General features: G+C 40.5%; 1 protein-coding gene across 1 annotated transcript in view; it reads left to right on the top strand.

Moving 5' to 3' along the window:
- Window positions 1-13,888: 13,888 nt before the first annotated feature.
- Window positions 13,889-15,324, top strand: part of Hdac9 (histone deacetylase 9) — an 869,516-nt gene continuing 868,080 nt past the window's right edge. The window contains exon 1 of the mRNA NM_001271386.1: window positions 13,889-13,930. The gene's annotated coding sequence lies outside the window, so the exon portion shown is untranslated. The remainder of the gene's footprint in view (window positions 13,931-15,324) is intronic.

Below are 15,324 nucleotides of genomic sequence, written 5' to 3'. Positions count from 1 at the left end.
GCACCTATACAGTACTTGCCTTTTGGATAGCTTCTGTTATAAATATGCTGTTGTAAGTACAGGAAAAGATCTCTAGAGCTGGAAGATGGCTCAGCAGTTAAGATGTTTACATCATAAGAACATAAGTTCAGATCCCCAGCACCCATGTTAAATAATCCAGCATGCTGGGCCTCTGTGATGCCAACACTGGGAGATGGAGGCAAGAACATTTCAGGGAATTGCTGGCTAGCTATGGTAGCCAAGTGATGAGCTCTAGGCTCAGTGAGAGATCTTGTCTCAACAATATGGTATAGGGTGATGGAGAAATTGATGTTTGGCCTCCACAGCAGCATGTGCATGAACATGACCACCTATACATACACCATATACAGACATGTATGTATATGTATGCTCTGATGGGGCTTGCATCATTTTAAAATATCATAGTTCTTTACTCTTTTAAAGAAGGTACCACATATAAGTCTAAGTGAAGTGTTGATTTAGTTATCTTTGGCTGTTCTTAGTGCACAGATCAAAGAGACTTCTAATTGGCATGGCGATTACTCATATCCCAACAAATGTACTCAAATGCTTGAGGTATTTAAAAATAATGACCTAAGGCAGTATATCCAGTTACTATATTTTCAGGAAGAATACACAAACTTATTTTTAAAAAACAGCCTAAACAACGATATGGCCTTCTTCTGATTACATATTCAGTTTTAGTGGAGGATGAATTAAAGGATTATGGTTGCTATTCCACTGTTCCTGGTTGTAATTGGATAAATAAGAAGAGCAAAGACATTATTGCATAATTCATCTTAAATGCAACGCAGTATCTTAACTGTCTTGGCAGTGGACAGCCACTGAGTGTTGCTGATTGATGGGAGAAGAAAGGATAGATGTGTCCCAAGAGCATATTTACCAATACAGATGGTCCTTTTGGGTGATAAAATCAGAGGAAATGGAAGGTACTTACACAAAAGAAAAGAAAGAAAACAAAAAATTTAGTTTGTACCATCATATTTTTGATTGTTTTAGAATTTCCATTTTTAGATGAATTTCTCACTTGTGTGAATTTATGAAAGGCAAATTTTGACTTCCAGTATTTTTTTTTTCTCTAGCTACCCACTTAGTTTTCCATTCCACCTTTTTCCAAACAATCCCATTGTGTTAAAAATGTTCTGCTCAACCCTGCATTTACACAAGGAATGCACTGAAGAAGCAGGGTTGGGACTTGAGGCTTTGTATCACCACAAGCATCTTTCATAATTGCCTTCTGCGTATACTCATAGTAAAATTATTTTCAGCAGGTAGCTTGCCTTAACATCTGCCCCATGGAACTTGGATTAAAAGCACTAGAAGGTAGAATAGACAAATGAACTCTTCTGTTTGCAAAGGCAGATTATAAGATAAGAAGATTGAGACAGAACAAAATTCTGCAAATAAAGATCAACATGAAGATATCAACATCCTCAAACATTCATAGTGTGAGGTTTGTTTATCAAACTCATTCAGTCAGTCAGTTTCAACACATGGTCACTATATTCTCAGTGTTTTTCTAGGATCCAAGTGTGTAACACTGAAAGAGAGAGAGATCTCGGGTGTTTGTATTTAGTGAAATAGAGGAAAGATACAAGGTAGATCAAAAAATCCCAGGAAACAAGTATCATCAGATAAAGATGACATTGTGGAGACATGCAGGGAAAGGAATAAGGAGTGACAGCATTTGGGGGGTATTGATCCACAAGTCTAAGGACATGACTTGCTAATAAGGGGAAGTATTAGGAAGTCCATGCTGTGTGTATATTTGGGAGAAGTGCATTACTCTAAGGAAATTGTGAAGACAAGGGTCTGGGCAGCAGTGTCCCTGAGTACTCAAGAAACCCCAAGAAACCAGCGGAAAAGAAGACACATGAAACTGTAGACAGACGATCATACAGGGCAGGGAAGGAAATCTTATGCAGACCTTTGCCAAAACTTTGACCTTTATTTCTGTGGACATCTTGAGAAGCAATCTGACATGGTCTATGCAGGAAGACCAATTAAGAGGTCATTACAGAAAGCAGGTAGGAGGAGTGATGGCCAAGCATGAATAGTGGAGGTGGGTGCGCTCTGGTCAAATTCTGGTTAAATTGTAAGCTAAAGCTAACAGGATGAAGTATGTGAGAGAAAGACAATACCTATGAATCCAAAGTTTTGTAGTGAGTCATTGGAGTTTGGATTCTTAGATGGGAATTGTTAAATGTTACTGTATTTGGTTTTTGATGATTTGGTGGCTACTTGGGGTAGCAGACTCAAAACCAAGAATGGAGATGTCTTTTTTCCCCCTGCCAACTTGGCACAGGGTAGACTTATCTATAAAGAAAGAACCACAATTGTGAAACTGCTTCTTTAAGACTAGTCTGTAGGCAAGTCTGTGGGGGCATTTTCTCAATTAGTGATTGATACAGGAGAGTCCAACCCATTATAAGTGGTGCCTACCTGTACAGGTGTCCTGTATAAGAAAGCAGGCTAAGCAAGCCATGGGGAGCAAGCAAGTAAGCAGCATTCCTCCATGGCCTCTGCTTCAGTTCCTGCCTCCAGGTTTCTGCTTTGTTTGAGTTCCTGTCCTGGCTTCCTTCAGTGATAAGCTGTTACCCAGAAGCTTAAGATGAAATAAATTCTTTTCTCTTTAGGTTGCTTTTGGTCAGGGTGTTTTATCACAGCAATAGAAACTGAATTAAGACAGGGGGTATCAGAGCTGGGCTACACATTTGGAAGTTGTCCACATACAGGTTATATTTCAGGTGACTGGGTTAGGGGCACTTACCTGTTCCAATTCTCAGCCCAAGAGCTCATGACAGTCATGCAAACGCTTCAGTTTCCACAGCTTTGATATACTAGAAATGTGTTCAGTGACCACAGTAAGCCTAGGATTTCCTGTCCTATCTGTTTCAGTTTTTGCTGCTATCCTCATGATGGATGCATTTGTCACAGTTCTCTATTGTCAAGCACAGAAAATGACACACAATGCATCCAGAAAACCTCCAGCCCCACTGTGAATCAGTGAAAATTCACTGACAGATAACACCAACATCACACACAGCTAAACGTAATTAAGCCTTGCTCCTTCTCTCCTCAAGGTCTACCAAAGGTCACATGACTTCCTCCTTTTTTCACCTGCTCTATACTTTTCTGAGTTCTCACTAAACAAGCCTTCATTTCATGGTTTGGACTCATTTACTTTATGGTTTGAATGTTGTTTCTTCCCAGCAAACTCACTTTGGTACTTGGTCCCCAGTGTGGCAGGGCTGTGCAGTGTTGCCTCGTGGGAGGTGCTTGGGTTAGAAAGACAGGAGTCTCTTGAGTGGATTTCACATGAAGTGCCTGTTTTCATTCTAAGCGTGGGTTGTTGTTATTAAGCAACCCCATCCTTTGTATTCTTTCTCTGGAAGCTCCTGGCTTGCCCATTTGTCTTCTGTCATTGAGTCACTAGGATGTCATCAAAAGAGGCCAAGTGCTGTCATCCAAATTAATTGTATATTTTGCTTTGAAGATCTCCTAGTCTCATGTATTCTGTGTTAGCCATGGAAAACGCACCAAAATCCTTGCTCTTTCCTTTGGAAGACAAACTTCTGCATGTGTTTGACTAAATTCACTTTTCTCAAAAGCCAGTAGTGCCATCCTTTTATGATTTGTTTGCCTTTAACTGACCATCTATACATGGCAAAATGCTTCTACAAGTATCTACCCAACAAAGAAAATCTTTTAACGTGTGTGTGTGTGTGTGTGTGTGTGTGTGTGTGTGTGTGTGTGTGTGAGAGAGAGAGAGAGAGAGAGAGAGAGAGAGAGAGAGAGAGAGAGAGAGGATTTTCTAAGTCAATAGACATTTGTTCTCATTTGGATAAGGCCGACAACGACAACGTAGGCTGAAAATGTATTATTTTTATTTGGTCATATTTGCATAAAGAGCAATATAAAATGCCAAGAAAATTCTGATCATATCTTCACAAACTTTGTACTCATCTTTACCATCTGATTACTTATTCATGCTAATATAATTATTCTCAAGTTCTCTTTCCCTGCCATATAAATCTGCATCATTGGATAATTTGATAGTTTAAAATTTTTAACACTTGTGGATAATGGGCTGTGCTGCCCAAATTCCTTCAGCCAGGAAAACCCTCACTAAAGACATCTCCACCCCCTTTTCCCTACATCCATGCCTCTTTTTCTGAGCAACCTGAATCCAAATGGTCAAACTGAAGATAAAAATGGCTCAGGCCTCTGTATCTTTAGCTAGCTGGGAAGGGCCGCCCTGTTTTTAGAGCTCCATGGCTCAGGTACATTGCTAAGGACGACCTCTGGGCCCAGTTTTCCCTCTGCCTAACAGCCGTCTGCGTTTCCATCTGCGTATTTTCCCTGGAAGACTTGGTCACCAGTGTTGTGCTTGATTAGCAGCCTGCACACCAATGTCAGCCTTAGCGACTTCTCTGGGAAAATCATCTGCAGCGCCCCCTATCACCTTTCCCTGGAAGATTCTAGGAGAAGGAGTATTCCTCCCCCAACCGCTGGAGTTGCTCAGATCTCTTGGTCCCAGTCTTCCGCAACTCACTTGGCTGCTCACCAGTTTTCTGGATTGTGGTGATACCACTTTCTCCAGTAGGAGCCTCCCTACAGCCTTCTTGCCTGTGGGCCGCCCACTCTAAGCTTAAAGGATCTGGCTGGTGACTTGAAGGCAAGTAAAGATACTACAGCTCCCATTTCTAAGAAAGGGTAAAGTGTCCACACTTTGGTCTTCGTTCTTCTTGAATTTCATGCGTTTGGCAAGTTGTATCTTATATCTTGGGTATCCTAAGTTTCTGGGCTATTATCCACTTATCAGTGAGTACATATTGTGCGAGTTCCTTTGTGATTGGGTTACTTCACTCAGGATGATACCCTCCAGGTCCATCCATTTGCCTAGGAATTTCACAAATTCATTTTTTAATAGCTGAGTAGTATTCCATTGTGTAAATGTACCACATTTTCTGTATCCATTCCTCTGTTGAGGGGCATCTGGGTTCTTTCCAGCTTCTAATGGAGGAGCTAGAGAAATTACCCAAGGAGCTAAAGGGAACTGCAACCCTATAGGTGGAACAACAATATGAACTAACCAGTACCCGGGAGCTCTTGTCTTTAGCTGCATATGTATCAAAAGATGGCCTAGTCGGCCATCACTGCAAAGAGAGGCCCATTGGACTTGCAAACTTTATATGCCCCAGTACAGGAGAACGCCAGGGCCAAAAAGGGGGAGTGGGTGGGTAGGGGATTGGGGGGGTGGGTATGGGGAACCTTTGGGATAGCATTGAAAATGTAAACGAGGAAAATACCTAATTAAAAAAAAGATACTACAGCTAAATGTGATTGAACTCAAAGTGCAAAACAGAGTCTGGGATTTCATTGAGCAGAAGCCCTCAGAGAGACACATTCCCTGAACTTTGCCCTTCCTTCCTCCCTTTCCTCCCTCCTCCTCCCCCTCCTCCTCCCCCTCCCCCTCCCCCTCCTCCTCCTCCTCCTTCTTCTTCTCTCTCTCTCTCTCTTCCTTTCTCTCATTTTTTATTGGTTATTTTATTTATTTTCATTTCAAATGTTATCCCTCTTCCTGGTTTCTCCTCCACAAACTCCCTATCCTGTCCCCCTCCCCCTGCTTCTATGCGGGAGCTCCTTCATCCATCCACCCACTCCCACCTCACCGCCTGTACTGGCTAGTTTTGTGTCAACTTGACACAGCTGGAGTTATCACAGAGAAAGGAGCTTCAGTTGAGGAAATACCTCCATGAGATCCAACTGTAAGGCATTTTCTCAATTAGTGATCAAGGGGGAAAGGCCCCTTGTGGGTGGGACCATCTCTGGGCTGGTAGTCTTGGGTTCTATAAGAGAGCAGGCTGAGCAAGCCAGGGGAGGCAAGCCAGTAAAGAACATCCCTCCATGGCTTCTGCATCAGCTCCTGCTTTCTGACCTGCTTGAGTTCCAGTCCTGACTTCCTTGGTGATGAACAGCAGTATGGAAGTGTAAGCCGAATAAACCCTTTCCTCCCCAACTTGCTTCTTGGTCATGATGTTTGTGCAGGAATAGAAACCCTGACTAAGACACCGCCCTAGCATCCCCTATGTGGGGGCATCAAACCTTCACAGGACTAAGGGCCTCCCCTCCCATTGATGCCAGATAAGGTTATCCTCTGCTACATATGTAGCTGGAGCCCTGGGTCCCTCCATGTGTATTTTTTGGTTGGTTGGCAGTTTCGCTCTTGGGAGCTCTATTTTTGTTTGCTTGTTTGTTTTTATTTTGTTGTTTGTTTGTTTGTTTTTTGTTGTTGTTATTTTTTTTGAGACAGGGTTTCTCTGTGTAGCCCTGGCTGTCCTGGAACTCACTCTGTAGACCAGGCTGGCCTCAAACTCCATGACTCGCCTGCCTCTGCCTCCTGAGTGCTAGGATAAACATGCATTACACCTCAGCCCACATGCTTTTATTTTCAAACTCTCAGATGCATCATCTTAGTTTCCCTGTTATTCAGCCATTCATGTTCAGTTGTCCCCAAAAGACAAATGAAAATTCCCCGCCAGTGATACTGACGTTCTCATAGCCTGGTGTCATATTTATTGTGGAGAATTTGCATTGTGCCGAACAGTTGAGGGTGGCCATGTTGTCTGAGCCCTTTTGCCTTCCCATTTTCACCTTTACCAGTGCATGTCACCTTACTTCTCAAGTTTCGTGTTAATCTAGGTCTGGTTTTAACTTTAGCTTATCTTCAAAGTCAGTTGTCATTTATCTGTATTGTTTCTCTGCCTCTAAACTTGCGATGTGGTCATCTCCCTGAATCTTTTAGGTTTTTGTGGACTTATGCTTTACAGAAAAAGATCCCTTGTTGTTTTAGTGGATTTTAGAGAGAAACCAAGTAAACACATCTTCAGTACACTATATTTAACTCCGAGTTGTCCAAACAGTTAAACTTTTCGTAACAGATTTAATTTTATCATAAAATTGTAGAAAAGTCAAAATTATGAAATATTGAAATTAATTCCCAAGAGTATTCTGGGTAGCATTAATATTTTGGCTACTTTGAATTTAAATCAGTTTGAAATAAGAGTAAAGAGGATTTTTATAATTCCATATGAAATATATTAAAATAGCATTTTCACTATAAGGATTTTAAAATATTGCATGTTATCCTATATTTTTTTTTTAGCCTTTTCTGGGTAAATAGTTGCTTCTTACTCTCAAACTTTCTAAGTTAGAAAAACAAGGAGAAAAGAATATTTTCCCCAGTGAGCTTTTTCTTAACATTAATTTTTATCTTCTATGTCTTTTATTCTAACCTCAGTCTTTGTCAGGCAATAAAGTAACTTACTTTTAAAATCACGATACATTTCATATTTAAAGATGATGAAATGTACCTTTCTTATCAGTAAGTCAAAGAGTTAGCTGAAGTACATACACCTAATTCTTGAGTGTTGATGGACAAGCCTGAGTAACGCATCAGCAGAGACTGAAGGATGCACCTTTATCAAACATGTAATATGTACATACATGCACACATATATGTATTATATGTTTGTTTATATATATATATATATATACATATAGATAGATGTGTGTATATACATATACATATACACATGTACATATACAATGCATAGCACTGTTTTTTTAACTGTAAAGCAATGTGTACCCACAAGTGTGGCTGTTGAAGCTATTTTTCCAAGAGCATTGGATGATCACTAGGAAATTTTTGCTTCAGAACAAGAGTTCAAAGTCTTTTTTCTTTGAGGGGTAGGAAGATGCTGTCAATAGCTCAGGGCATTGGCAGTGACTTGGACTCAATTTCTAGTCACACTTTTTTTTTTTATGTACGAAGATAAGTGCCAACACAGGAAGTATGGTATTGACATTATTTCTAAATATTTCAAAAATGCACAGCAAGATTGAGAGAATAATGAGGAAATATATAAACCCAATCTGATATATTAATAACTAATTAAAAAACCTCCTTCCTGAATTATTAGATTAATCTCCAATTGTTACACTGCCTGTATTTTGTTGACTTTAACATTTTGTGGTCATTAATGGCCTTTTTTAAAAATTATACTGTATTTTAAAATTGTTGCCATTCTAATGAAGTAATTAAATATTTAATGAAATGTTTTTCCTTTCCTTTATATATACTGATTAGCTTCAAACCTGAATGCCTTTGTCTGTCTCCTAATGTGTTCCAAACTTGAATGTTTGGATGTATTGGCCACCTTCTTACAGGAATATCACTTCTTTAATGTGACTTTCTGGAACAAATTACAATGGAAAGAATACTTTTCTGTGACAAGCAAAATCAGGCTGGTACTTATCATGTCAATAGTATTATTGTTAGATATACCCATGACAACACACATTAAGTACCTGAATCACATCTTAAGTTGAAACACATACCTACACACGTGGGGTGGAGGGGATCAGAGGGAGAGAGAGAGAGAGAGAAAGAGAGAGAGAGAGAAAGAGAGAGAGAGAGAAAGAGAGAGAGAGAGAGAGAGAGAGAGAGAGAGAGAGAGAGAACATTTTCTTACCAGTGAGATCAAAGCTTGTAGGAACACAAACATGGCCTAGATATCTTGAATTGAGTTGAGTGAGAAAAATCCAGTATTTGTTCTTGGGAAGCCTTAGACTTCCCGGCTTTGATGGAGCGTCCTGGTGCGTGCCCTGGAACAACTATTCAATCAGCCACATGACAGCTGCATTGCACACGTTTCGTGGTTGCCTGATATGAAGATTATTAAAGTAGAACCTAGCTTGTACAGCATTTTGGACAGAAAAACAGATGGCGCTGTCTTAGGAGCAGAGAGGCTTGAGGGCTGAAGAGAGGCGGTGCTGGCAAGATGAAAGGGGTTAACCCTGAAAGAAAAGGACCCAGGGATGGAGAACTTCTGCTATTTCTGCAGCAATGGCACCATGTTCTTAAGACCCCCAGGTCTGAAGTTTAGAGGCCAGAGGGCAAATGAACAAACTCCCATGCACAGTGTGGCCGTGGGGTTTCAGGCTGAAGTGAAACATACAGTGGTCTAGCAACAGTGCTCAGAGTGGTGGTTCTAAATATTAGGGCCTGGCTTTTCCTTCTCTGCTATTTCTCCGTTGGGCAGACTCTACCATGAGCAAATAGAACCCTTACCCATGCAGACAATAGCTCTGGGTCCAGGGCTGGACTAGAAAGGACCGGGAGTAGCTAGATAGAACTCTAAATGAAAGATGTGACCTGGTTACTATGAATCTAAAATTACATTGAAATTAAGTGGTAATGTGACCTGGTTACTGGTTACCAATAACACAAAGTCACAATAATGAAGGCTTAGCACAAACGAACAATTATGCATAAAATCCAGGACGAAGTGACACGTTTAAGAGTGTGCTCGGTTCTTGATCTTTTCAGTCACCCATTTGTTTACTCGGGGCAAGTTGTTTGTTTTACCATGTAATGCAAGTGTAAATCAAAGTTGTCCCTCTGCCTGTGAGTGTGCTATGCGTAGTGTACCCGTGTATGTAATTGTGTGCATCCCTGAAAGTCTAGAAGCTGTGGTTTGATGTTGAGGTTAAATGTCTGACTCTATCATTTTACATTTTAATTTTTTAAACTTTTTTTTGGGGGGTTCTTTGTGTAGCTCTGACTGTCCTGGAACTCACTCTGTAGATCAGGCTGGCCTCAAACTCAGAGATCTGCCTGCCTCTACCTCCCAAGTGTTGGGATTAAAGGCACGTGCCACCACTGCCCGGCTAAATTTTAAATTTTAAGGCAGGGCCCCCATTGAACCAGAAATGTGCCATTTTGGCTAGACTGACTGGGCATCAAACTCTCAAGATCTGTTTATCTCAGAACCTTCCCACCCCTTCCCACCCAAGCACTGGGATTCCAGATGGTAATGGTAATGCCAGGCCTGGCAGAATTCTGAATACATGAATTCTGCAGATTCCCTATTCATGTTTGTGTAGCAAGCACTTTACCTGCTGAGCCATCTCCCCAGACCCACAACTTAATTTTTAATTAACTGCAAACTTTCCCCTTATTAATGTATCACGAGTCCAATATTAGGATCCAGGGATAAATGAAATAGTCAACATTTTGTGTGATATGTTCAAAAGACATATTGCAGATATCCTGGACACTTTGATGTTGAAGGGCTTGAGAAAGGGGCTCCTGAACCTGAGCCTGTAGAGGAAAAGGGCAGAAGGAGGAAAGGAGCAGGGCCATTGATTAAGTTATAGAGAAAGAGAAGCATCAAAGACTCAACTCAACCAGTGCCTGGTACTGTGTGTTACTCAAGGTCTCCAAACCTCCATTTCCCCCTGGTTGAGGTCAGTGCATTTCTCAGCAGGGCATCATTGTACTGAAGTTACACAAGTAAAGAAAATGCCATCTAGCATGAAGATGGTGACCACAGTGGTCATATTGCCATGTCGAGGTGGTTCCTGGTTGATATTGGTAAGAATAATAAACGCCTACTAGTAAAAGGGTGTCTGATGAGTGAGCCAGAAGGTGGGTCACACAGGAAAGTATCACTAAATTCAGATTTAAGTTCCCACTACAGTAGAAATACTTCAAAGAGAATAATGTGTAGGTGCAGTTTTGACTACAAATGCCTCCCACTGAAGAAGTAAAGTAGTTCATGTCCTGAAAGGCCAAAGATCTACATCCCAGTTAATTTCTTTGTTTCCCCTTGGTCTTGATCTCTGCTCTCTTTCTATAAACATAATCGGTCTCAAGCTATCCTTGCAGGTTCTCTTGGCCTTGCTGCCCAGGACTGCTGTTTTCGATCCTCTTCCCATTTCTTCTAAGCTATTGCAAAGAGCCAAAAGATGGCAAGTCATCAAGATTACCAAATATGAGTCTTCCCAGGACTTGCTGACTTTATGGTAAAGTGTTATGAGCATCCTTGTTTCTCTCATTATTTCTTCGTACTAAATCTTTTGTCTTCTGCATTCAAAATGATGCAATAGGACTCGATGTTGCTAGTTCAGCACCTTGGTTAGGAGCAGGGCCCTAGAGTCAGGCTGTCTGCGTCTGAATTAAGCTCCATTATTCATTCATTAGCTGTGGGGTTTAGGTAGTAATTAACTTGACTCAGTCTTCTTCAGTGGTGACAATTATAAGTACCTAAGTTGCAGGGTTGCTATAAAAACGGACTTGAATAATCGGGATAATAGAATCATCTCTAGTGTCTATTATATAAGAAAATGTTAATTAATATGATTAGAATATTATGATGGTTAATCTTCATTGTCATCTTGTATGGATTTAGAACTGTCATGTATGTGTATCTATGGGTGTATTTCCAGAAAGGTTTAACTGAAGAAGGAAAACCCACCTATTATGCAGTGTTTGCATCCATGACTGACTAGAAAGGAGAAAGCAAATATGATGATGATTAATTCTTATTTGCCTCCTGACTGTAGATACATTGTTACCCCAGCCATCTCACCCTCCTATGGCTATAGCATTCTTGCCAGGATGGACAATACCTATAAAGTATTAACCAAAGTAAACTTTTCTTCCATTAAATCATTAAATCACTTCTAATCAGGTATTTTGTCACAGTAACTAGTAAAGTTAACTAAGGAACTAATGTAAACACTTGGCAGTAAGGGGTGAGGCTGTTGCTGTGGCAACTTGAAACTGGAAAGTGTGGTTCATAGGCCTTTGGAATGGATTTATAGTAGACATGTGGAAGACTCCAGGCCTGAACACTAAAGAAACTCTTCGATGCTGTAAGCATAACTGGATGGGTCATTTCTGTGGGGGGTTGGAAGAACAGAATGTCAAGAAAAAGTGGACAGTGGAGAGTTGACTTATAACTCTCTCAAAAACGAAGCTAGAGAGCATTTGTGTTCCATTCTGGCAGAGAATTTGTATGTGTTATGCCTGTATCCAGAGAATCTGGATGAATTTTGCCTGTATCCTGAAACCTTGAGTGAGGCGGAATTAAAAGGTAGTGGGCTGATTTCTCTGGGCAGAGACAATTTCAAGACAGCACAGCATTCTGGGACTGTTATGGCCATCATTCTCTGCACTTCATCAACTCTCCAGAGAAAAAGAAAAGCAGAGCAAAGTGACAATGTAAAGTTTGGCAAGGAGATGGATGTAGGCAAGTAAGAAGTTTTAGAAGAGGGGAGAACAGATACTAGAAACCTTCCACTCTTCTGGGACAATAGGAAACTTTCTCCAAGGATAAAATCTCATCCGTGGAAGGCTGTTCTGGGAAAACGAAACTTTGTGAAAGGAAAGAACTCAGTGGCAGATGTTGCTGGTGAGGTTCCCCATGCAGAGATCTGCTCCGGAAAGCATCTCAGGGCCATCACGCGACGGCCTCCGAATCTGTGCTTCAAGGGACCAGGCTGCACCTGAAGTTGGCAGCAGTACACGGTGGATGTCACCCAGGTGCTGGGTTTGTTTTTTGTTTTTTGTTTTTTGTTTTTTGTTTTTTGTTTTTTGTTTTTAATTTTTAATTTTTAATTTTAATTTTAATTTTAATTTTTAATTTTAAAAGTGTGTCTTTTATCTCCTTTTCTTCTCTCTTTGAGATTATAATATAATCATATCATTACTCCCTTCCTTTCCTTCTCTCCAAGTCCTCCCATGTAGCCCTCTTTGCTCTATTTCAAATTCATAGCCTTTTTGTTCATAGATCAATGATTGTTATATGCATTGGCTGAAGATGGCCTCGTCCACCAGCCGTGCAGCCCTACCTACGTTGTCCAGGAGACCTCCCTGTGACCTGGGACGTGAACTCTGCCCTCGCTGCAGACAGCAGCCGGAGGCTATTTTGTAGTGCAGAGATGACTCATATACAAACACATAAACATATGTATTCCTAATATAACCTGCTCAAACTATATAATGTTGCTTATATATGTTTCAGGGCTGACCATTTGGGCCACTGAATAAACAATTGTTATGTTCTTCCTTAGTGAAGACTTTCTTATATCTCTCAATATGATCCTTCCTTTGTTGTCTGTAGTTCTTCGTGGTATTGGCGTTGAGAGTCATGGAAGCTTACCACGAGGTTCCAGAAAACAGCTCGCATGACAGGGTTAGACTCCCTGTGAGGAAGCCACTGGGGGCCAATCATGAGGCTGGAATGATGAAGCCCAAGCTGTGGTAGCCACTGTAAGGTTTTGGAGATGCAGGACTGTCAGACGTCTGCCAGGGATAGTTGAAGGGATATAGTGGAGCTAGCTTAGGAGAGAAGGCTCCTGCTTTGTAGGCAGCAGACCGGGAGGAGTGGGGCTGCCAGTGCTACTAGAGCCAGGAATAGTCTCTCAAGAACTCCACAGATACTGGATATGAAGCTACAGTTTGCCCTGCTGGGTCTGGGTCTTCCTCTGGATCAAGCTTTTCTTGCTGTGGTCTATTTTTTCCTGTTAGAATGTGTGTCTCTGTGTTACTGTATGTTAGAAGTATTTAATTTGGTTTTAAAAAATTTTTAGTTGTTCACCTTTAAGAGATTGCCTTGTACTTCAGATTTTGAATAGTGTGGGATTGTTAAGCCCTATGGTACTTGGTACTAAGCAGAGATGAGCCAAGCATATTTCGTATTATGAAGCTGAAGTAAACTTTTCAAGAATGAAATGCCTTCATTTTTGTCAGTGACTACATTTAGAACAAAGGAACTATTCCTCTAGTTATGTCTATGAGGGCATTTCCAGAAAGCTGAACTGAGGAGAGAAGACTTGTCCTGAATGTGGGTGGTACCATCTTATTGTCTGAGCAGAACACCAGCATTAACTTCTTTCTGCTTTGTTGACCAAAAATGCTATGTGGCCAGCTGCCCCCAGCATCTGTTGCCATGCCAACCCCATTGTGATGGACTAGACTCTCAACTTATAAACCAAAAGGAACCTTTTCTGCCTTAAGCTGCTGCTTACCATGGATCTTGTTGCAGCAATAAGGAAAGTGAGTATTGAATTGTTACTACTTGTGGTTCCTTCCTATGGGAAGAACACACGTCTTTCTCTAAGCTACTCCCCAGAGATAAGCATGGTAAAGTGACCTGATATATGGGACTTTGAAAGGCAAGCTTTTCTAGTGAGAGCATCTATCCAGAGATACTTCAGAGCAGCTGTGCTCATGAGTCCAGGAAGCAAGACATCATGGAATAGACTGGTGCTTCAGCTGTTAAAGGCCAGTTTCCTGGGGAGGAAGAAACCTTTCAGAGGAGGAAGGGTGTCTGCAATTGTGCATATCAAAGAAAGGAAGTACAGATTTTATGATAACTGCTTGTCTATTGATATTACTTGCTCATTATCCTGATATTTGCAAACCTTGCATTATATATATATATTTGTAAATATATATATATTTACAAAGAGAAAGATTTATAAAGAAATATTAGGAAGGCAAGGTTAGTAAAATTTATCACCTGACTGTTTTGAGTATTGACTTCAGAGAAATGATGTTCTGATAAGTCCACGCTCCATGTTCTGTGCTCTGTTCTTTCATTGCCTTGTTCCTTGAGCCCTCATTTGGAGCTTCCTGGAAGTCGGTATAAATTTAAGCTGAAGTGATTGGTATTTTACCTGTTAAAAGAGTTTTGCCAGTCATGAGTAATATAAAAGCTTTTTATTGCTATTTTTCAATTTAGATGAAATAATATTTTATATTTTAAATATAAATCAGTAATAACAGAAATTAAGTCACTGGGAACTTTGAAAATATTTTGCAATCATATGCAAATATAAATAAAGAACTAGAACTCATGATATGTAAACTCCAGACACTAATATTTCTTCATAAAATATAAGAAAAATTATAGTGTGTGAAATGATGTGTACTAAAAATCTTAATAATCACAGCTATTGCAAAACAACTTTGTATTAATAATCACTGTGAAACAGAGGGATCTTTTTATTAGAATTTTCTCTAAATTGTTTTATGAAATGAACATACTGTGTCTTCCAGTCTCCAAAGAACAGCAGAGGGAACATCCCCATTTGTAGACAGTTATGGTTCTCTTTGGGGAAGGAAACTATGCTCAGTGAGTTTAATGTCCGCAGATAAAAGTCTCAGGATCAAATAATGGAAGATTTAGATTGGGGACAGCAGGAAAGTGAAGGTCATAGCATAACATTAACCCATTCGGCGCCAAAGGGTTTTTGCAACACTGAGAGTTTGGAACTTGGCTCAGAAGATGGAAAGAGGAGAAACATTACTTTTTAAGAGCTTGAAACAAAATACAGACTTAATCCAAGCAGGCACAATGGGCATAGTTAGACTGGGTGGAGGATGGTGTGCTGTGGTAGAGGTCTGCATTAGAACAGAGCAGACTCTGTCCTAGCTCCTGAGTAACT

This window comes from Mus musculus, chromosome 12, assembly GCF_000001635.26.
Source record: "Mus musculus strain C57BL/6J chromosome 12, GRCm38.p6 C57BL/6J".
Taxonomy (NCBI): Eukaryota; Metazoa; Chordata; class Mammalia; order Rodentia; family Muridae; genus Mus; species Mus musculus.
The sequence above is the reverse complement of the archived record's forward strand: the minus strand, read 5'-3'. Positions and strand labels throughout refer to the sequence as shown.